Below are 23997 nucleotides of genomic sequence, written 5' to 3'. Positions count from 1 at the left end.
AGGAAGAGAGACAGATGTGCAATGACCTATATAGCCACAAATGCATGCCTCTGATCAATATATAGAGCAAGCAGAATTTTATGTTTTAAAAAGATGGAAATAGAATTTATGTATTTACTTGAATTTGGTAAATACATTTTTAGCAGCCTACATGAAGAAACATAGGTTTAATCATATTGCAGACAAGAATCTAAATCCTTGATAATTCTAGGAACAGATCTGAATGAAATCAGTTGAATCACACTTTTCATGTACAATGAAGGAATAGGTCCAGGCTATGGAAGCAGCAAGAGAAAGCAGGCCGATTGTATCAGTGACAAACTTTGTGGAAAATGGTATTGAGGATTACTTACTGTTGACCCACTTGCACTGGAAGCATGATTCTGAACAATTGCTTGCTGATTCTCAACTATTTCTTTGATCATTATATTTTCCAAAAAGAAAAAGTGAGATTTAATTGATAGCAAAGTACTACTAATACATTTTGATTTCTCATTAAGCACCTTCAATCATTGAAACCACATGAAGACAATAGACAGGGCTACTTTTTTAGATGAAAACAAGTGTCTTAAAAAAAACAAGGAATGTAAGTAGTCATGTAAAGGACTACTTTTTCAGTACTACATTATATATATTTTTTTTCTAATGTTGGGTACCAATAAATAATGGATGTATTAGAAATCTCTTAAAGCTCATATGTCCAATTGTGAGTTCTCTTATACTATATCATGGTTTTTTTGTGTGTGTTCTTAAGAAGAAATTTACATTACTAACTTGAATTTCTGACAGAACAGTATCATCACTGTACATCTTGCTTCTATACTCTCATTTTTGCATTAGATAACTATAGAGGAAAAATAGAAGCCACACTGTTGGCTCATGTCATTAATCCTAGCTAATCAGAAAGATGAAGTCTGAGGATTGTGGTTTGTAACCAGACCAAACAAAAAAAAAGTCCATTAGATTCTGATTTGAAATAAACTAACAAAAGCTAGAACTGGAGCTGTGGTACAAGCAGTAAAATGATATCCTTGAGAAAACTAAAACAAAAAAATAACAAATTCTGGGACAGAGACAGGCCCTGAGTTCAAGCCTTAGTATTAGCACCAAACAAATGATTGAATTAATTAGTTAATTAAGTAAGTAAATATAAATTAAGTGGTCACATGTGGATAGGCAGGTAAAATGTAACATCTGTGGTGACTATATTGTGTATTTTTTTGTAGTAAGGCAAATTATTATTTGTACTAATCATTAATTTTTTATTTGAACTTTTTTTGAATTTAACATGCATGTATAGGTGTGTGTACATGTGTGCATATTTGTGTATGTGTATATGTGTGCATGTGCTGTAGCAATGTTGCTTGCCAATGTGGACAGGGTGAGGCTGAAAAGAGCTGAATTTGTTGCAATGTTTTTATGTATCAGTATTCTGTCATGTCATTTCAGTTGGACCACGCTTTTGTACATTTTATTTGTCAAATAATATCATCAGAATCAAAGGATTTACAATATTAAGTTAGATGAAAGAGAACGCTTTCAGCTCTTATTATATGTTAGATGAGAAGATTCAGACATATTTAGGGAGTAAATTATTGCTGGAAGATGACTGTCGGTACAAAATATGTATTTGACTTCTTAAATTTGTTATACTTTTAACATATGCTCCTGGAGTAAGTTTGACCAACTGGACCAAATAGGTATTGCTCTCTGGTTATTCCCGTGAAACACAAAGTGGATAAACTCTTTCTGGCTTTCTGTTGAAAATAACTTTCTTTGTAAGATCATATCTATTCACACTAAGAGGTAATCAACCCAATATTTATCAAGTTTGAATATCCCATCATATTGACTGAAAATCAGTATTGTTGATATGCTTGTTAGCTATTCCTTTCAAAAACAAACAAACCAAAAGCATGTGTCATCTTTAGATAGTGGATGTATCTGAAGTTGTTTTGTACATGCAAAGGGCTAATGGCTCTTCTGTGGGAGTAACTATCTCAACTTAACAAATAAGGCTTTTCGAATATCTTTTCCAATATGAATAACATCCCAGAGCAAGTCTTGCAATTTCTGAAAACCCTTTGAATATTTTAGTACTAATTCAGTTCATTGACTATGGAGCTAAAGACATTTCTGAAATAAATATTGTTAAGATCTGGAAATGTATGTGGGTATATAGGCATTTTATGCATCATCTTATGAAAATCCAGTTTTTATGAAACTAAATGAAATAAAATAAAAGAATGTATGTGAATTTGGTAAGCTAATTATTAGTTTAACTTTGTTTTCTATTAACACAGTCCATTGAATGTAGATGATGCAGTTAAATTACTTCCTTTGTGTTTTTGTACTTCAGTTATTTTTCATATCATTGTAGTTATGGGAGTGAATTTGTAGTATAAATAAAGGTCCTTTAAAATGATTAGGATTAATCTTGTGCTTTGTGTCCTACTCCCAAGAAAATGAGTTATTTTCAACTGTTAATAGTTTATAATTGAATCTCCATAAGAAAAATTTAAAACTGCAGTAGTATTGATGACTTTTTAAACCAATTGTATTGACAAGTTGGAGAGTCTTTAATTCATGCTTCGGTCTTGGTGTCTATGATTTTTAACCCCTTGTTGCTAACATTAATGATAGCTCAGACGGCATTTTGGGGTATATGAAAGGTAAAATATTTATCTGGGGTCAAAGGTGATTTTTATATCAGTCTTGCTTTAATAACATTTTAAAGTAGTATATTTCTCTCAGAATGTTTGGTATAAAAAGCAATCAAAATACTTCTAATGGTAAACAACCTAGGTGAGCTACAATGTGGAAATGATTCGTCCATAACACCTGCAGTCTGTTTCCATCAGGAATTGGGCAGGACACTCTTTCGGTATGACTGTGTTAAACAGAAATGGGATCCCCAGGCAGTGCAGTGTTGAGTGAAGGGATAGATTATGATTTCTAATATTTTGATCTAGAAATCAAGAATGTTATACTTTAGCAGTTCCTTTCACCAGGGATGTATAAATTGATTATGAACTTGGAGTTTTCATATTACAGCTACCTATTTTCTAACAAAGATAAAGTCAAATATAATTAGAGTGTACACAATAATTCTTGGAAATTTTCCTAGAATTAGTAGACTAAGTGCTGGTATTTTAGTCATAAAATAAAATGCAGTTATTTGATACAGCGAGAGATGGGCCTCAGGGTAAAACTTACCATGTGTGCAATGCTGTACTAGTAATTCCAATTCTGAAGATGTCAATACCATCATCTGAGAATTAAAAATGACGTAGTTCCACTTTATGGGATTATTGTGAGGATTAAGTTAGATACCATAAGTAAAGTACTTGGAAAAACTATAATTCATCATTTGATACTTTCTACCTGTTATTTTTTCATGTGATGAATTCTAACAATTTTACTGTTTTTATATTGTGTCTATTTACAATAGGCAATGTGATATATTGATATTCATTGCATTGGTCAGTTTTCTGACATTATGAGGAAAATACCTGCAAAGAAAATTTCTGAGGAGGAAACTATTATATTGATTCATGGTTTAAGAGAATACAGTTGAAGATGAGATGTCTCCATTGTTTTTAATTATATTTTTGTTAAATAGTTGTTTCAAAGAATTTCCATTCCACAAATCAGTTTATAAGTACAATGGATCTTTAATAACTTTCTTATACCATTCCAAACCTCACCCCACTTTCATGTTTTCTAGTTTCATACTATCTGCATTGAATATTATGCCTTCACTCTCTTCCTCCATAACTCTCTTTATTCCTTCCCTTTGACTTCCGCTCACATCTTCCAAGTGATAGATTCCTGGTATTCATTTTGTGGATTAAAAGTTCAATTTTATAAGAAATTACATCTTTTAAATACTCCTCTGCAAATAGCATGCTTTGGTTAATACTGGTGTGTAATTGTAACCCCTCTGTATGGTATTTTCACAATAAAAATCTCAGTTTTATGGTCAATAGATTTTGAAAAGGATGCCATGACTTTATGAAATAAAAATAGAATCTTAAATGGTTGTTGTGGCACTATTGCCTCCCTCTATTTAAAAAAATTTCTTAGACTACTACATCAATCCTTATACAAAAATTTAAAGTTTTTAAATAGAAGATCATTATCAAACTAAATGTGAGATTTAAAAACATAAAACATAAACATAAAAATTCATGGCATTGGATCAGTAAAAGTTTCTAAAATATGACATGGAAAGCATTAGTGGGTAAAGAAAAGCAAGAATAATCTGTATAATATCAACTTATACTCTTTCATAATTCAAAGGACAATATAACAGAAGTGAAAAAATATCTAATAGATAGAAGACACATATTTGTTAATGCTACAATGTAAATGCTAAAATGATTCTGAGTCTAAGTATTTTTATATCTTCTAATTCTATATAACTTTTCCCAAAATAGGATATTTCTTTAAAGAATATATGTAGATAGTAGGAGCATATGAAATAAGTTCCTCTTTAGTATCCAAAAAATAAAGAGAAAACTCACCAGTAGGACTATAATATAGAAAGATGACACAAAATATAGTAATGCACTTGTGGAGAAATTGATATACTCCACATAGCAAATGAATTTGTAAAATACTTCAATCATTAAAGCAAGCAAGTTTTCAAAAAGTCAAAGAGAATTGAATAGGTTCTATCCATTACACGTCTATGTATGTATTAAAGAGAAGTAAAAAACTTGTTTGGACAGGGAATGTAGTTCATTGAGATTGCACTTGAATACTTTGTGTGAGACCCTGGAAATAATCCCCAAAACCAAATTTTGAAAAGGATCACTATCGAGGATGTATGCTGGACAAATTCCTGTAAATGAATCTTATATCTACTTTAATGTCTGTTCAAAAATTTACAGCATTTCTATTTGAAGAAAAGCAAATTTGTGAAAATTTTAGGCTTGGAAAACCTATGATTGTGCAATTCATTTCCAAATCACTAAAATGCATACAATAAAAGGAAATAATATATTTCAGGTGAATTACATGTCAGCAAAAAAAAAAAGCTATTGTTAAAATACTTCACACAAAATGTAGAATACGTAAAAAGATATTTTCTGTGTTTGCTTATAAACTTTGTAAACTGCAACATTTGAAACAATAATATGATTTCTGTTCATTTTAAGTATTTTTAATTGTTTATTTTAAGTTTATTCAGAGATAACTAAATCAAAAAGTGTATGTGATAACTGGAATACCTAGGAATTAAGCAACACTTATAAATAATTGATAACCTTTTCCGGAAGAAACTTTTGGCAAATGACAGAAGACACAAATCTATGCATCTGCATCTTATGAAAGCAATATGTTACTTGGTCAATCCAATTGTTTTTCTCTACTTTGATAGGGAAAAAATATTCTCAAGATAAGAGCCAATGGCAGTGAAAAGAAACAAAATACACTATCATCTTGATTTATTAGTGAAAGTAACAAATGAAATAAAACAATTCCACTTAAGGGACTCCAATATTAGTATCTATGAAGATGTTCCTGAATGCCAACATCCATTGAATTTTTGGAATTTTAATTTCTATGTACATATGAAAACTAGAAAAAGAAAAGAAATATAGTCTTAAAGCAAACCAGCTATGGAATAATTTTCTCAATTGCTTTGAAATTACATAGAATTGATATTCCTTTCCATTGGAAACATTTAAAAATGTTTATCATTTATTATAATTCAAATATAAAGCAAGAGTAATTTAATATAATCATTATAAATATCATTCTATTACTATCATAAAATAGAATAACAAACCAGTCCCAATATATTACCTACCCATCATTATTCTTAATTCCTAATCATTACCTAAATATCTTAAACAATCTAAATAGTTACGTCTTTAATATAAACGTAAATATTCTATACTTTTTACTTAACATTTTCCAGGGACTTGTATTTATGTTTCTAAGAAAGGTTCACCGCAGTTAAAAGATGCTTTTGTGAAATTAATGTGATACATTTTGTTGTAGTTGTTGTTGTTTTTTGAAAGGCCTGGGCATTATCCATAAGCCTTTTTATCTTCAAGGAGAGCAATCTACAACTTGAGGCAGAGAGCTAATTCATTTTTTTAATGGTTTAATGGGGATAAGAATCTAACAAGTACTTTTCTGTCTGGGTAGTTTTCAAACACATTTCTAAGATCTCATTACCCAGAATAGGTCAAATTATAACAGTGAGTCAATGGCACTTTTTGATGTAGTTTTTATTTTAATTATGTTTTAAGATTTTTGTTTCACCATAGTGTACATCATTCTACCCATAAATTTAGATATGTATATATTTCTGATGACAATCTCTAAAAATGTCATTCTATACATAACATTAATATATATATATATATATATATATATACACACACATATATTTCTGAAGACGGACTCTCTATTTTTTGCTAATATTATTGACCTTTTACATTTCAAAGATATACAGTCTATTTTTCTAAAAGTTTCCTAGAATAAAATAACTAATATTCCCACCAACAATGAAGTAAGGTTCCTTTCTGTCCACATCCCCTCCAGCATCTTTTGTTGTTAGAGTTGTTGATTTTTGCCGTTCTAAATGGAGTGAGGTGATATCTCAATGTTGTTTTGATTTGCATAACTCCTCTGTACAGTATGTTCACAAATAAAATTAAATTAAATTAAAAAAAATAAGTAATATTTCAGTAGAAAGTAGAGCTTTTATTTCAAGGGAATTTTAGATACACATATGACTTTGTAGTAATATTTACAGTATATTACTTGAAAAATTTCTGTCCAAACTCTTAAATATTTGTGTGTAGTGAGGGGAAGAGAGGAAGTTAATTCATACTGATTAGGAATTAGCAATGCTTCAAAAATCTATTCCATAATTTGTTATAAACACATAGTCAAGCTACCTGATATGGTTTAGTTTTTTTTGTTTCTTTATTTGTTCAAAATTTTAATATGGATGCGTGCAGTGTTAACATTAAAAATAATAGCAAAGTCATAGGCACATATAAGATTTTCATTAATTAGTATTTATGATGCTAATAATAATTTTGATGAAGATGATGATGATGACCACAGTGTAGCCTGACAATGATAAGGTGATTGAAAAGGAAAAAAAACTTTACACTTATTTATAGCTAGTGTTCCCACATTGAATACATAGTTGTAAACTGAATTGGATTACATTCAATAATAACAAGAGGAAGAGTTTCTATACCAAGAAATAAAATTACATTAATAGGTAGAGACAGTAAAAACCCTAGTGTTATTCCTGCAGTCTCTCTAATGTATACTCACTTTCTTTGCTGGTATTGTGTTCTTATAAATAAAATCATTTACTTCCACATTTTGATGGACTAAGATATAGTGTTCGAACTCAGTGTGATTAATTCAAATAACATTCTCTTATAGGTAATATTCAATAATGAATGTTTCCAATAATTTATTAAGAGTATGTCCTTCAGTACAGCTGTAAACACGTGACACAATTTACATAATACCACTTACATATCTGAAGTTACCACAAAATGACATAGGCCATAGTGCCAGGACTTAAAATTTATTTTTATTTCTGCATAAAACAACTTTTGACTTCATACCAACAAACTGAATTTGACTCTTTCCTTATTTGTAAGCTAAAGTGGAAAATGTAAGGACTCTTCACTTTTTTTTCTTGTTCTAGAAGTCAACAAATATTCTTCAATATTTCTGGTAGATTACATCCATTTATAGATGAGAAATGTAAGGCAAACAGTCAATGTAGTGAGTAAATAATGATACTAGAATTATTGTCTGGGCTCTTCACTCTGTGTGCTTACAAAGAGAGTAATCTGATGATGGAGAGGACCAATATGAAAAGACTCTGGGGAAAAAAAGCCTAATTTGTAAGCGGTTGTTTTAGGACTAGGTTACCAGTGATGAATACTTGTAACAGGCTGGTGTCATGGGCATAAAAAAGAGTACATAGAAATTGTGTTAGTGACAGAAACTGAGAAAATCTTAATCATTCATCTTATCTAAGGGGAGGGTAAGAAAGGTAAAAAGTAAGGTAAGAAGAAATCTAAAATGCATCCACATCTCTGACTGGCAACTGTTAGTTATATTCTTGGTGAAAAGGACTACAGATGGAAAATACGGACTTAGAGGAAAAAATTCTCAGTTCTAAGGTTTATGTTAAAGAGATGCAAATATATGTCTGTTTAGACATCATCAAAATATCCACGACCTTGAATATGCAAAAGAATAATAAAATCGGGGGCATTATTAAAGTGAGGAGGAAAAGGAAAATTCTGACACAAGTGTGAGCAATGTGAGCACCAGTGTGGACAAGATTAGATGAAAGAGATAAATAAGGAAACAAGCAATAAACACAGATTTATAGAAGTAAAGGAAGGAAAGAATTTGCAGGAATATTTTGAAGGAAATATTCTATTTGGATTTGAAAAGTAAAAGGACATAGATAAGTTCAATAAGAACAGTGTTTTGGTGAAAGTCATATTGATAAAATTTTGTGATATGAATGTGAAGCTATAAAATTCTGGATCCATGAATTCAACAGATCCTGTTGATTTTAAATGCTGAGAGCAAATGCTTTTATTCTGACCTTAGAAGAATTATACAGTTATAACTCTCATGAACTTTCCTTAGAGGTATTTTGTGAATATGTTTCAAGACTGTTTAGACAGGAGATTAGAGATTGACAAGGCACAGACAAGCCTAATTTGTCCTACAGTTCCAATGAGTGATTCATGTATCCACATCAGTTTGGGATTTTATTGAAATATTGTTGGATATCTTATCAGCCTAGTCATCACAAATGTAGGACAAGTAACACCAAGTATTAGGTTAAACATACAGCTTTACTGATGTGACTGAAGACTCCTTGAATTGATTCTTCTTTATAACAGAAAATGCCTCAATAAACATTAACAAATCATAACTGCCATATACCTTATTGAAATCTAATTCTTGTTAGGGATATCTCCATGCTTAAGTAACCCTGTCAATCAACCTGCCACAAATTCTTTTTTCTATTTTTGGGGGGGGGGGGTCCGGTCGTGGGGCCTGAACTGTGGGCCTGGGCGCTGTCCCTCAGCTCTTCAGCTCAAGGCTAGCGCTATCACTTGAGCCACAGCACCACTTCTGGCTTTTTTCTTTTTGCTTATGTGGTGCTGAGGAATCGAACACAGGGCCTCATGCATGCAAGGCAAGCACTCTACCACTGAGCCACATTCCCAGCCCCTGCCACAAATTCTTATATGTAGGAAGTGCTATAATAAACTTCAAACTTTTATTGAATGGAAGAGTTCAGACATTAGCCTCACCATTTAATCCAAATCTTTCATTTTCTTATACACATTGACAAATAGGGAAGAATTCTGATATAACAATAATACAATGGTGACTTGAATTAACACAACTTCTAGGATCTAGTATTAAATTGATTACTTACTAATTAGCTCCAAATTTTGTGGATATTTATATTTCTCCTGGGAAAACTAATGAGCTCCAAGCAAATGTCCCTAGGGAGGCTTTCACTTCTAATATCACTGTTTGTCTCAAACTGCTTTAAATTCTACACCCTCTAATGTGGGCATAGGGTTATACTGTGCAATTTTTTTCCTCAGAGAGTGAGTACTACCCTATTGTTTGTCATAGACAAAGTACCTTGATACATACACTGGGTGTGTGCAAACAAGAAGTGGTAGTTGAACAATGTTCTTAGTAGTATATAAAGATGAAATTGAAATAGAGCAACTATGAACTCAAAAGGAATGTGCAAAAAAGATAAAGGCACAAAGTAGAATGTGCCAAGGAAATGCTGAAGTATAATTTCAAATTACGTACTCACGTTTGAGGGTGTGTTCAAAGTACAGCTTCAGACAATGCAGTTGGATATCTTGGGGGAAAGACTGCTTTAAACTATTTTGGGATACTTGTACAAGTAGAAGCCCCTAACTCTGATTCTAATCAGCCACAACATCTTCAACTTATGGACTATTTTCCAAGTGCAATGTGAGAAAAAGAGGGCTCATCACAATTAGTGTTCTGGTTGAAGTAATGGCAATCACATAACTTTTCTTATAAGTCTTTATTTTGGAGCATTAAAGTAGAAAAAACCAAGTAAATATTTTGCATGTACCTAAATTAAGTGGGACGTATTATATTGGTCTCCTTTTAACTGGGAAGTTATAGATTATTTCTTTTTATACTCTAACTTGGAACAATGATCTGCTGTCAGTTATTTCTTCTCTTCCTCTTCTTTTGCCCTTCCACTTTCATAATTTTTATTTAAAGAGACATACTTGAACTTGCATTTCTAAATTCTTCAAAATTATCTGAATTTCTTCATATTTCTGGAAGCCTCCTAAATCTTTCTCAAGGGAATATTTTGTCAGTACCATTTTTATCCTATATGATGTCTTCCTGCCTAACTCAGTGCAAGAAATACATTAGACTTATTCAGGTATCTCAATACTTGTCCCACCACCAAAAACTATCTTACTTAGAAATCGTGATTTTAGTATATCTTGGGAGGTGGCATCTGTCATTTTTGTATGACCCTAATGATACTTACATGCAATCATGATTTAAACCAATATGCCACTCAGAAGATGAACAAATCCATTAAACACACACACCGTGGAATTCTATGCTTCCAATTAATAAGGAAATGGAAAGACTTGGAAAAATCCTACTAAGAAAAATAAGCAAGACACAAAGAAACAGATTCCATGGTGTTCCTCATGTGAAATAATTAGGTAATGGCTAAGATAGTCCTAGCAGATGAGCAGAATGGCTATGTATATATAACCATATAAGAGGATGCTGAGCAAAATGAACTCCTAGACATGGAAACAGAGGTTTTTCTTTGTGGTTATTGTTTTTACAGTGCTATGTGATTTCTTTTAGGACAAAGGGCAAACCAATGGAATAGCAATACTCACAAGACAACATGTAGGATATTCACATTACAACTTGTGAGGGATATTGGGGTGAAGTAAAAGTGTGAGAAAAATGAGGGAGGGCATAAAAAGTTCAACTTTTAGATATTCACTACCTTACAATTACTGCAACACCTTGTATATACCACCTTGACAATAAAATTAAATTTAAAAATAAGCTACATAAAATATAATTTCACTATATTTCTATAGTAAATGATATTCTATGTCTATTACATTTTTTAAAAAAATGAACAATATTTGGCTTCTAATTTGAATTAATTGTCCCTTTCTTTTTCAGATGGTCATCAACTTGAATGCAATCAAACTATACAAACTTTTCAGAATATACTTGCCATTATTTTTTTTAAAAACATTATTTTAATATTGTCTCATACTAAATAGAAAATAGTTCAATTCCCTGAAAACTCCTAATTATTAAAACTGAATATTTGTTAAGAGGACAGAATATATGTGTTCTACTAACTACTCATTTTGAAATTCTGAGTATGCCATACCAGAGACATTTAAAACAGTGCTTGTATGCATTTTATGTAATTCTGCAAGAGATGCAGTTTCCAATGAGACATTACATATTTATATGTCAACAGAGAAACTAGCCACATTCTGGTAGAAGGTAAAATTATGAAGTATCTATAATAATTAATTCCTCTAGAGTAAACATTTGTTCATCATAGTAAGCTATTATTTCAATGAAAATCAATACCAAAATTTTATGCAGTAAAGTCATTCTAGCCCAACAGTTTCCACCTTGTAAGCTGCACCTTAAAATTCCCTAAATTCACAGCATGACTAGCTTATCACTATTGTGAAAAAATTCTACAATTCTGCTAATGTTATGCCCTTTTTATTGTTGAAAGAACACTACACTAAACTTTGCTGCATCGTTTTCCCTCAAGTGGTATTCTTGAGATCAGAAAACTTGAACATATTATTTATACTTATCTTTTCGTCTACCATAAATATTCAAGAGGGAAAGATCTGTATATTATGGTTCAAACCCCACCCAGCCAGGAAGTTTCCTTAGATTCTTATCTCCAATAAATTGCTCAGGAAAAGCCAGACACAAGTAGTACTGAGGTTCTAGTGGTAGAGCATTATCCTTGAGCAAAAAACAGGCTCAGGGACAGTGCCCAGGCCCAGACGTCAAGCCCTAGGACAAACAAAACAACAAAAACAAAATGAAGACAAACTCCAAACCTAGCATTTTTCTCATTGTATACAGAGGTATATAATTAAGGAAATTTCTTCCTATGTTATGTACAGGTAGAAGAAAAAAGATTTCAAATAATAATTCTCTTCATACCATGTTACACAAAAGTCACAAAACATGGCTCTTTTTCTAAATTTATAAATTAATAGCATCCATTTATTGTCAACTTTTTCTAGATTATTCACATTATCATGTTATACATCTACTGTTGGAATTATCTATAAACTAAGTCCTAATTACAACTCTTTTGAAAGAATATTCTAGACAAATAGAATGCCAGAATCATTTGTGAATTGGTAAACTAAAACTTCTACTTAAAAAGTATTTTGTAGTATCCTATAGAATATGAAATTACAAGCAAAAGATATTTATTTTAAATCTAAATTCTAATTTAGTAAGGTCTACAAAGTCCTACATTAGATAACTTTGCTTTTTCTCCTGGCTTAAGCTTTTGTATTCCTTCATTATTTCTTTGGAATCCAACAGAATGATGCTAAATTTTTAAATTTTTTGGTTCGGAATCATGACCGATTTTGCATCTAGAAGTATTCTGTAATGAAGAGATCATTTAAAACATGACTGAGGATGATATATGAGTTGTATTTCAATAGGAAACTTGACTTCTCAAAACATGAAAAAATTTGCCCAAAATTCCAACTATGAATTCCTTTCTTGTACTTTGGTTTGTTTTATTGAGGCAAAATTATACTACCTAGTCCAGGGAACGTATTACTATTTAATCCACTCTCTAATCTCCTGTATTAGTCTGAGTGCTAGAATTCCAGACTTGAATCGCATTCCCCTGCCATAGTTTGTTTGTTTATTTGATCGAGAAACCTACTAGTAATTCTGAACTTCTCTGATGATCTTATCCACAACTGACTGTTCAAACTGTTTCTATACAATTTTCAAAGATGTTCTAACATTTGACACAGAATATGAACATTTTCAGATGCACCTGCAGGGGTCTCTGATTCATTCTTCCATGGATCCGATCCCTTTAATAATTATTACTTGGCTCTTTTACTATCTCTGGTCACTACTTATGTAATAGTCTCATGCTTTTGGGGGGAAAGTTCACTTGACGACTTTCTAATATTAAAAATTATCACTTGATTCTAGTCTTACTCAGGACATATTTTCTATTGTTTTCTAACTTTTCTACACATTTTGAGAATTGTTTCATATGTGTGTTTGCACATATAAGTGCTTCTGTGTGCATGTAAATGTTAATATGTATGTATGCAAAATCCTCAGGCTATTATTCAGCACTCTTGTTCATAACTAGTATCCCATCACTTGAGCCATTCATCCAATGCAGCTTTTGGCTGGTTAATTATAGGTAGTGTTGCAAAGACTGTTCTGCCGAGGCTGGATGCAAACTGAACTTTCCAGACTCTTTTATATTCTTAGTTTTTATTTTTTCCAGGAGTATGGTTTTAAACTACAAACATTTTTGTGAATGTAAAGTCTAACCTGTAGCCTAGATTTTTAACTCAAGAATTCATACAAAGATAGATGAACATACACATTACACATCCTGAGTGTACACTGCTACAAATGTGATCTTAATCCTGGTACTGGTGTCTCAAAATTTTAATCCTAGTTACTCAGGAGGTTGAGATCTGAGGATTGCAGTTCAGATCAAACACCAGTATGAAAGTTTTCTGAGGCACTTAACTCCAATTAACCACTAGAAAACTGGAATTGGCACTGTGGCTCAAGTGGTGGAGTTCTAGCCTTGAGCTGAAGAGGGGAGGGACATCGCCCAGGCCCAGAGTTCAAGACCCATAACCATAAAAATAAACTGAAAAAGAAAAACAAATGTGATCTTATCCACTAGCTCATTGCTACTATATTTCCTGCTCTCTCAACATTGCCTTTTTTTCCAGTTAAGTCCATGCTCTTATATCTGACTCATTTTGGAACCAGAATTACTCTTCTGTTCTACTTTTTACAAATTTGCATGATTAGCTACCATGATTTAGATCTAGTAGAAAACAAGAGTGGCCTCATCCTTCATGTTCCACTTAGTAGTAATGCTTTCCCTATATCACTCCCATAGATCTACATACTGGCCTTGGATTTATTGTTTCAATGTTGTCTTACTTGAAGAGTGTTCTATAGTGTATTGAACCATTATACTTAAGCACAAAACTTCTTTTTCTCCAATTATTCCTATTGTTTCTCCTACTGCTAACTTATGTACACTTGGGAAATAATGCACAAAACACACTCACAAAAATGTTTCTGAGAACATTCTTCCCACATAAAATTGGTCTTAATTACAGAGCACTTAGAAAATTTGAACTGAAAGAAGTCCAGGATGTTTTTTTCATGTTTATTTTTGTAAAAATGGTTTAAAGAGGGCTAGAGTTACATAAGAAAGTTAATGAGTACATTATCTATCAAGCATTGTTACCTCCCCTTTTGTTTTTCTCCTACAATCCTTTTCCTCCCCACCAAACTAACTCCGTTCTCCCCTCCTCAAGTTGTAAAGCTAATTTTCTACATAGTGCCATGTACAACTCATTGTTACAATATGTCATACTGTATACTTCTTTAAGCATTTTGTTATTTCCCTTCCCCTCCCCACATTAGAAAAATGTATATTAAAGATGCAGGTCTCTGACAATAAATATAGTGAAAACAGGGGTTATACCATGGAGGAAGAAAATAGAAGAGAAACAAAAAAAATCACATGCTACTTGTTAGATACATTAAAAAAATGACAAGCAAGAAAAAGCAAGTTGTGTCCATATCTTGGGTTCCATTTCGCTTAACATCATCTTATATGGCCATATGTACATGAATAAGGTTTTATAAGCCATGCAAATTCCATATTTTCTCGTTATGAAGTTATCTCTGAAACACATGTTACCTCATGTCCAAAGATATAACTTGTGCTATTTCAATGAAGCCAGAAAATATTCATTTTACCTGGAGCAGCACCATAGATTGTTACTGGAACTAAGTGGAAGGAACTGTTATTGCAAGTGGAAATTGATCCCAAGAGAGGAATTGAACATAAAGAAATGACAAATTTCAAGGTAATTTGTGCTGTCCTTTTATGGTACAAGAAAAGAATCCAAGGCCTGAAAGAAACTCTCTCCCTGAGTTTGTCAAGTGTGTCTTTACTTACATAAAACTTGTCTGTAAACTTCTAGTTGAGAGTATAACAAAAGGAAACAATATGCCATTTGAAGGCCAGCATAGAATAAAAGGAAATAAATTTGTTTTAAAAGTGTTCTCCTGCAAAGAAACAAAGATTTGGGGGTTTTAAAGAGACTTATGCACGGATATTTCATTCCTGAGATGATTCTCCTGTTGCAGGAGTCAGTTACCCAATTCTTTAGTCTGGTCCTGAGTTCTCCATAGCAATAAGGATTCCAAAAAGCAGGATCCAGTGAGTACTATCAGCAAAAGGAGCCTCTTCTCAAAGCAGTGCTTTAAGGATAGTCTCAAAGAAATATGTGGTTTTTTTCATTTGCTTGTTTGTTTGTTTAGTTTGTGCTGGTTTGGGGGCTTGAACCCAGAGGGTGGACCCTGTCCCTGTACAGTTGCCTTTCCTGTCCACCTGCCCCCATAGCTAGTACTCTATTGCTTGAGCCTAAAATCCACTTCTGGCTTTTTTAGTATTTAATTACAGATAAGAGTTAGACAGACTCTCCTGCCTGGGTTGGCTTTGAACTGAAATAGTAATAAATCCAATTGATTTCAACTGTATGGACTTCTCTTTTGAACCAAGAAATATTAGGTGAAGTTTATTATAAAGCTAATATTTGACAATTTTTAAAAGAAGAGAATATGTCCAGCAAAGAAACCATAACTTAAATAACTCAACAAAAATAGGTGCACTGAATCATTTTGGAATTATTTTTTCTACTTGGAAAGATTACTATTGACTTTGTGGTTCCTTTGGGGGAAACTTAAAGTCAAATTTGCACTTATTTTGTTGGTCGTGGGTCTTTTACTCTGATACTGGGCCCTGTCGCTCAGTTCTTCAGCTCAAGTTGAACACTCTGCCACTTTTGGTAAAGCACAACTTCTGGGTTTCATTTGGTTAATTAAAGATAAGAGTCTCATGGACTTTCCTGACCAGGCTGGTTTTGAACCTCAATCCGTTGGTCTCAAATTTCTGAGTAGCTAGGATTACAGGTGTGAGCCACGAGCATCCATCTTATATTTGCATTTATGAGCACTTATTGACACTATGTAGACAAAGAATGGAAATTTGAATCAAATGATGACATTGCAAGTTTTCAGAAAAAATGAGGTAGCAATAAATTTATCCTCCTTTTCCATGTTGTTACATTAATGATTCATATGTCATGGGACTCTTACATTAGCATCCTCTGCTGTCTGCATTTGTCAACTTAGTATCAGAAATTGTTCATAGAGAAATATAAAAGACTGAGATTTTTAGAAAGCAAAGGAGTTCAGGTATGAAAGTACAGCCTAGAAGGATATACAACCTATCACACAGAAATTAAGAATTAACCTAATTACTGGAATGCTAAAGGCAATGAGGAATAATCCTAGTTTATGACTAGTTCTTTAATAACCAAAAATGGTTCACTAGAACACTTTGTGGTATAACTTAGTTATTATCATTTATTCCTTCCATCTGGAGTTATTCCTTCTCTTCTGTAAAAACTATTAGCCTCTGCCTTTTTGGTGCCATGACTTACCAAAAAGATTTCCAAATATCACTTATACTACGCTTCTGATTGTGATTAGCAATGACCACCCAAAAGCCTGGAATCTTTGAATTTCCAGAATTAATCTTCACCTGACATCTAAGCACATTCCTGGCATTAATTGCCGTGACTTAATGAACAAAAGTTTTAGGTTTTTTTTTTCAAAATTGTATACTAATATAGGTAAAGTATATGAATTAGAGACTAATGTCAGGTATCAGTATGGAAGGAGCAATGGTATATTCCAAGTATGAGTTGTTTATTTTGCATTTACTAACTAAATGTTTGTTGTTGTTGTTGTTTTGCCAGTCCTGGGGCTTAAACTCAGTGATAGGGAATTATTCCTCAGCTTTTTTTTTAGTTGTTGTTGTTGTTCAAGGATAACCCTCTACCACTTGAGACACAGCACCATTTCCAGTGATTCTTTTTCTGTTTATGTAGTACTGATGAATTGAACCGAAGTTTTCATGCATGCTAATCAATCACCATACTGTGAAGCCACATTCCCAGAGCCCTAAATGACTTTCTTAAGATGGCATTACTTTTTCATTCCGTAACTATGTATCAAAAATTTAGCCAGAAATTTTTGCTAGAAAAGGTCATTGAACACAATACTGAGTCCAGTAAGGCTAGATGGACAATGAATAACCTTCACGGTCTAGCCAGAGCACAGAGGGGCTTGCCTCATGGAGCTGGAACAACAGACTTAGTGAGACAACTCCTGACCCACAGCCCACCACCAGAATGAGAGGGCCACATTGGTTCCAGCCACATGGGGATGCTGGGCCAACTCCTCCAGCACCCATTCAATAAGTTAGAGAGAGAGAGAGAGAGAGAGAGAGAGAGAGAGAGAGAGAGAGAGAGAGAGAGAGAGAGAGAGAGAGAGAGAGAGAGAGAGAGAGAGAGAGAGAGAGAGAGAGAGAGAGAGAGAGAGAAAGAGAGAGAGAGAGAGAGAGAGAGGGAGAGAGAGAGAGAGAGAGAGAGAGAGAGTCAGAATTACACTTAAGTCAGGTGCTGGGGGCACAGGCCTATCATCCTAAGTACACAGGGGACTGAGATATGAGGACCATGGTTTATAGACAGCCTGGGCAGGAACATCTGTGAGACTCTTATCTCCAAAGAACCACCAGAAAACCGGAAGTGGTGCTATGACTCACGTAGTAGAGAACTAGCCTTGAGCTGAGGAGCTCGGGGACAGTGCACAGGCCCAGAGTTCAAACCCCACGACTGACAAGAAGTGGACTTCCCACCACAAGAAGTGGACTGAATAGCACCCATTGTCCTAGGGAGCATGGCAGAGAGTTCAGGCCGAGCTTCCTGTCAGCTCTCTCTTTTTATTTTATTATGAAGGTGATATTCCAAGGGGTGGGTCACAGTTATATAAGTAATAAGTATTTTTTTGCAGTGTTACCACTTCCTCATTTTTTCCTGCTTCCCCCAACCCTGATATCCCATTTCCCGAAAGTTGTAAAGTTCATTTCTAACATAGTGTTTAGTGTATATCACTATTGCTTTGGTTAATCATTGTCCCAACATTTCTGTGATTTCCCTTCCCTTCCCCAAATCAGATAAACTTGTAAATAAGACAAAGGGTACAGCAATAAAAAAACGGTGACTACAGGGAATAAACCAAAATGGAAACAGTAAATAGAAATACATAAAAGCAGTTCACTATACAATCATCTTGTATCCATTTCTTGGAGCTCATTTCAATAAGCATCATTTTCTATGGTGACATGCTTATAGCTATAGAGCTGTTGTGATCTTTTATAAGAATATCCTAGACATATTCTAGTTTTTTTTAATGAGTGAAAACATGTAGCCTATGATTCTTTAGGTGTGGCTTGTTTGACGCATTATGTTTTCCAAGTTTTTCCATTTCCTTACAAATGGGGCAATGTCATTCTTCTGATGGAAGCATAGAATTTTGTTGTGAATATATATGACATTTTCTTGATTGATTCATCTACTGAGGGGCATCTGTGTTGGTTCCATATCTTAACTATGGTAAATAATGCTACAATTGACATAGTTGTGATAGTAACTTTAGTGTGGCCTTGTCTGTGGTCATTTGGGTAAATGCCCAGGAGTGGGATTGCTGGGTCATAGGGGAGATCTTCTGAGGAACCTGTATACTTCTTTATGGAGTATTTGAACAAGTATACTTTTCAACCAATAGTGCAGTAACATTCCCTTTTGGCTATATTCCCACCAGACCAGCATCTGTTATTATTAGTTTTCTTCATAATGGTCATCAAACTGGGGGAAGGTGGAATCTCAATGTTGCTTTTATTTGTATTTCTATGGCCAGAAATGTGGCATATTTCTTCATGTTTCAATTCACCATTCATATTTCTTCTTCAGAGAGGTCTCTCTTTAAATCTTTAGCCAACTTATTTAGAGGGTTGTTTCTTTGAAGATTTGTTTTTGGTGGGGAGTTAACATGTGGGGCTCTAAATATATTTGACATGTAAGGCCATTGCCTGTTGCAGAGCAAGTAACGAACTTTTCCCAATCTGTGGGCTTTCTATTTATCTTTCTATCTATGTAAGTTCTCTTCTTAGATTTGGTGTCCGTCAAGTCTGTTAATTTATTGAAACAACCAATTCTGTTTTGTTGATCTTTTTATGTTTTAGTTCATCTTTATTTAGTTATTTCTGATTTTTTAAATTTGTTTCTGTCTTCTGCTTTGGGTTTGGGCTTGTTCCTGTTTTCAAGAATTTTGAGTTATATAATTAAAATACAGACTTCAGATTTCCCCAATTGCTTGATGTAGGCACTTAGAGCTATAAATTTTCCTCTAAGTACTGCACTTACTGTTTCGAAGAGGAGTTGGTATTTTGTGTGTTCAATTTGTTAATTTTCAGAAACTTTCAGATTTTCATGCTAATGTATTCAGTGCCTCACTGGTCATTCAGCAATGTGTTGTTCACTCTTCATGGGTTAGGGTTTTTTTTTTTTTTTGCTTTAGCTTTTTAATTCTAAGTTTATTCTGTTGTGGTCTGACAAGATATGGGAATTCAAATAATTTTTCTTTCAATTCTGATAGAATTTCTATGTGACATAGGATATGTTCTATTTTGGAGATTCTTCCATGAGCTGCTGGGAAGAATTTGTATACTGGTGCTGAATGTATATTCTGTCTATGTCTGTTAAGGAGAAGCGTTCAATGTAGTTATTTAGGTCTTCAGTTTCTTGGTTGTGTTTTTCCTGGATAACCTATCCATGCATTTCAATGATGTGTTGCGATGTGTTTTTAGGTTAAGTAGTATTTGGTTGATGAAATGGGGTGCTCCAGGATTCAGGATATTGATACTTAGACATGATATATCCACCTAATGGAGATGTGCCTTTATCAATATATAATGTCTCTTCCTAGTAATATTTTTTTGAATTCTATTTCATCTTATGTTTGTACTATGGCCTGTTTATGGTGTTCATTTGCTTGAAAATTTTCCTTCCAGCCTTTCAGTTTGAGTAAGTGTTTGTTTTTGTCAATAAAATGTGTCTCTTGTAGATACTACATGCATGTGTCTTGTTTTATTATACTACTATTTAGTCTGTTTTTTATTTGGAAAGTTAATTCCATTGATATTGAGAGTTGAGACTGTGAAATATCTCATAAGTCCTGCCATGTTATTCACCTGTTGTTAGGCTCTGTGTCTAATCTACTCTTAATACATTTACCTTGTTCACTGGTAGGGAGCATTTTATATAACCAATTTCAGTTCTTCATGATCTTCTCTATGTAGGATATATTTGATTAACTTCTATCCTGCTGCTTTGGTGGAGATACATTGTTTAAAGTTTTCTTTGTCATGAAATATTTTTATATATCCTTTTAATGTAAAGGAGAGTTTGGCTTGGGACCATGTTCACGGTTGGTATTGTTTGCCTTTAATGTTTGTCATATATCATGCGAGGCTCCCCTTTTTACCATATCAGCTAAGAAATTTGTGTTTATTCTGACTGTATATCCTTTATCAATAATCGGTCTTTTCTCCTGACAGATTTAAGAGTCCATTCATTGATGTCTAATGATCCTCTAATGGATTATGATGTGATGGTGGTTTGTTCTGTTCTGGTACACTCTGGTGTTCTAAAGGCTTCTCTTATCTGAATGAGCCTATCTCTTTGATTTCTCTGTCTTACAATTGGTTATTGTTTTAGGGCTTCTATCTCTTTATTAAAGCTTTATTTTAGGTCTTGTATGGATTTTCTTTACAACTTTTTATTGGGTGGGGACTTGGGAGGTATGTGTTTTAGCGATGTCTTCTCTCATATCTTTTAACTAGGCATCAATTTTTCCCTTGGACTCTCTTGCCTTCTCAGAATTTATTTTTCTTTGTGTTTGGAGTCTCCATGAATTATTTTGCTGATCTTTGCCTGGTCTCATCTTGTTCACAAATTTCCTTGTAGAGGTTTTGTATCTTTTCATTAATCACAATTTCCAGCAGTATTTTTAATGTATTTTGAAAACTATCTTCTAGGTAATTGATTGTTCTAATGCCTGTTTATTTATTGTGTGAATTTTGTTACCTTGGCATGACTTTTGTCATATTTTTCTGATTTGTTCTGTCCATTTGAAGTATTTCTTGGCTTCAATTTGGGGGATCTATGATCTTAATAGGTGACTATCTATGTTCTTGGTTGATATGCCAAGTGTTGCTTTGTTCTTCTGTTGTGATTTGCTTTTCTGGAATTAGGTTTTTGTCTAGACCATTAAGTGTAGGAGAAGAGATCAGTAGTGAGAGATGTTGTCAAATGAATACTTATGCTTCCAACGAAAGTTCCGACTATCCATTGGTAAGGTGAATTATGTGTGTTTATATGTGAGTGTCTCTGTTCATGAATTTTTTTCTCACGTGGCCCTTTCAGTTCCACACTGCAGTTGTGTTTTTGAATATGTTGGTCAATACAGTCACAGCAGTCACCTTCCTGGCTGGGTAACTTTTCATAGATTTCTGTTTTCTTGTGAAGACAGTATAAAATATTCTTTTGAATTGTGTAACTATATATAATTATACCAAACTTAGTGTGACACTCTAGAAATGGAGTACCTTCTAGGATTCTAAATCTCTGTTTCATTAGAGAAATCTAGGGTAATTTTCTGTTGTTATTCTGCCACTGTTTATCCTCTTCCTCTGGTTTATTTATGATATTGTGGATTTTTGTGACACAATTTAGGATTTGTGATGGTTGTATCAAGTTATTTTTGTTTTTCTGTTTGTGTTACTTTGAAATAGTGATTTGTGGCTTGTATGAAGAGACAGTAATAATATGAAATGTGAAGAGCTTAAAGCTTAAAGAGGCACAATGAAGTCCTAAGTAACTTCATTACAGGCTAGCAACCATCTTGTGAGGTATGAATTATGAAAATAACCATGGGTTGAACCCAGAAATGACACAAAAAGGAAATCAATTCCTGGACAACTGAGACATAAACAATCCTTGGTAAAGCCACAGGAATTTTCTACAAATGCATTTACCAAACATTGGTTAGCCATGCAGGACACGGTGACCCAGTGGCCAGACACTTCCTGTCAATCACACCTCAATAATATTAGCCAATCACACATGTATAGCTTAGTTTGCTTAAAATGTTAATCAACCAAGTAATTTCTCATGTAAATCTTCCTCAAAGTAGTTTGTTCAATACTCTAAAAACTGTGCTGATTCTATATTTTGGGTCTCTTTGTGTCATGGGTTACCGATTGCACAGAGTACCAGCCTGGAGCTTGCAAATAAAAGACTCCTTTGTTATTTGCATTGGTCGAGGTCTCTGGTGGTCTTCGGGTGGTCTTGAGTCTAGGTAAGACAAATGTAAGTTATTACATTGAAAGAAAGAGAGCAGATATTTTAACCTATTTGCTACAATTAAATTAATATTAAACAAAGCTAATTAACTCTTATTTACTCTTCAGAGGTTGAGTATAGTACTCTTGGATAACTTGGAGGAAAAGACTGTAGACTGATTACAATTGATGCCTTTCACAGAAATTACTGGCTAAACATTCTTCTTCAGAAAGGCAAATGCTCCATTTTTTCATATTAGTATCATAAAATCATAACATCTGCATGTTGAATTGTTTTCCTCTGCTATTTTCAATACCATTCTTCATCCATTAGGTATCTAGGACTTGGTATGACCCGTTCCTTAAAATACCTATATTGCTTATATTGTGATATAAATCTCAGTAATATTAATATGAATTTATCTCTGAGTCTCATCTTGAGCTACATTCATATGTAATTTACGCAGTTTCAAGCAAGAAACCTATTTTACTCTTTTCTGTTCTTTAAACAATAAATCTATTATCTTTAGAAATATATTTTAAAGAAAATATGTTCTTTTATATTGTTACATTAAACATCATTTATTTCTAGTACTTTTACTGAAATAAATATAAAGTATGTCACATGGAGACAACCCCCCCCCTTATCACTTTAAAGTATATCCTTGGGGACTATTTTATATATAAAAATAAATAAGTGCAATGCACATGTTTATACATTAATCATCTAATGGTTAAGTCAATTAGACACAAAAACTATCATACCACATCAAGTCTCAATTTACTTAAAGACACATTGTTCATGAATATCACTCATTTTTAGAAAATGACTAGTCACAAGAAAGTTTATATTTCAAATAAAAAAAATAAAAATTACACCCAGATTTGATGTGAATATCCTGTTTCCAGGAATACATTTATTCAGCAAACAGGGAAACAAAAATATAAGGGTTTGTCATATAGAAAGAAAGATGTAAAGCATAATGTCTTTCCTTAAGATGATACATACATGAAAATCGTGTCATTTATTCAAAGATACTATAGAAATTCATGAGCGGATTTGTGATAAGAAGTGATAAGTAAGCAAAGTAACTGGAAAACTGTATTTGTAAATAGTGCTTTCAATATATGATGACGTTTTCAATAAATAAGCCTATAGATGATGATTTTGTATCTGTAACACACATCCAGTATTCTACATTTTAGACATACTCCCATTGTCTTCCCTAAGTTCTTGATCAATATTATTCTACTTTCATGATGTCAATTGCTACTAAGGTAAAAAGGTGGGTGTTCTCTTGGTTTCCACATCC

At 33.2% G+C, this 23997-nt stretch overlaps 1 pseudogene; it reads left to right on the top strand.

The window, feature by feature from the left end:
- Positions 1-23997, top strand: part of LOC138815088 (MTRF1L release factor glutamine methyltransferase-like) — a 416705-nt pseudogene that overhangs the window by 345034 nt on the left and 47674 nt on the right.

This window comes from Dipodomys merriami, unplaced genomic scaffold (genome assembly GCF_024711535.1).
Source record: "Dipodomys merriami isolate MVZ:Mamm:240054 unplaced genomic scaffold, mDipMer1.0.p SCAF_108, whole genome shotgun sequence".
In the NCBI taxonomy this organism is placed as follows: domain Eukaryota; kingdom Metazoa; phylum Chordata; class Mammalia; order Rodentia; family Heteromyidae; genus Dipodomys; species Dipodomys merriami.
The sequence above is the reverse complement of the archived record's forward strand: the minus strand, read 5'-3'. Positions and strand labels throughout refer to the sequence as shown.